Here is a 1,141-nt window from a genome sequence, read left to right on the forward strand (position 1 = left end):
GATTTGCTGCGCGACTTCGGAGTATTTTTTGCGTAAAACGCATGTTATTGCGCTTTATTTTGTAAAGACGGCGTTACAACGCCATCTGCGGCGCTTTTTCACATAAAACACGCATCTATGCACAACAGTCAGAAAGTTGCGTTTTTTTTTTCCAATGTGCATTTAATCTGCTCGCACCTCAACTAATCCATATAGACTTGCGGTGTGGCCACTTTCTCCACCGATATGTTCTCCATCCTCAAGGCCCGCCACTCGCTTCCTCCGCTGGGGCCTGGCTAACGGTGCCTTGTTGAGGAAACCCCCCTTCAGATACTGTTTTCCATCAGTTGAGGAAAATCTCACTGGCTGTCATCCAAGTGTGTCGCACGGAGTCGATGGATGTTTAGCGTGAGTAACCTTTCTTTCTTCATTCGCAGTTGGGTTATCAATTTCTTCGTGTCTACGGTGGAAGCCGGATTTACCGTCGTAACGAAGAGTGCCCTTAAGAAGTTGGTAAGTTTAATGCTAAAATATCTATATCTTCGCCTTTCGGACTGTCTACTTCATGCTCAGACCTTAGTTTACTCAAAGCCGAACACTTTAACAGGTGAGCTGATGTTTTTTTTACATTTCTCTTTTAGTTCATTTCCCCTATCAGATGTACGTGACTGCCCATGTGGTGCTTGGAGGAGCATTGTTAGATATTTCGTGTGTGCACAAACCTTCGACCAGAGTTGGCATTGCTGTAAAAAAGGGGCCAGCAGCGTGATTTAAAGGGCCTTTCTCACACATTCTCTTGAAAGTGATTGCATTTTTGTGCGGTGTGTCCTGGTATGTCATACTAGTGTACACAATGATATGTAGGAGTTCTTACGCCTTCCACATGCAAACTCTCTACGTGGGTTATCTGTTTGCCATTGAGCCTTTTTGTCGTTTGTTTTTGGGCTCTTATCTCTGATCGCTCACTGCCATCTCATTTGCTGGCGTATCATGCTCGGTCTATTATTCTCTTTCTTGCCATAAAGCTCAAGTTTTGTTGTGTGTAACGAGTCTGAGTTGAGAAGTGCTCTATTTATTGAGCCAGGCTTCAATCCACTTTTGGTGGTGGTTTCTAGTCGGGTAACTGCTCCATGGGTGTTGTTCACCTTCTCATCTTTCTGGT

Source organism: Trypanosoma equiperdum, assembly GCF_001457755.1.
Source record: "Trypanosoma equiperdum strain OVI genome assembly, contig: ctg_63, whole genome shotgun sequence".
Classification (NCBI taxonomy): Eukaryota; Euglenozoa; class Kinetoplastea; order Trypanosomatida; family Trypanosomatidae; genus Trypanosoma; species Trypanosoma equiperdum.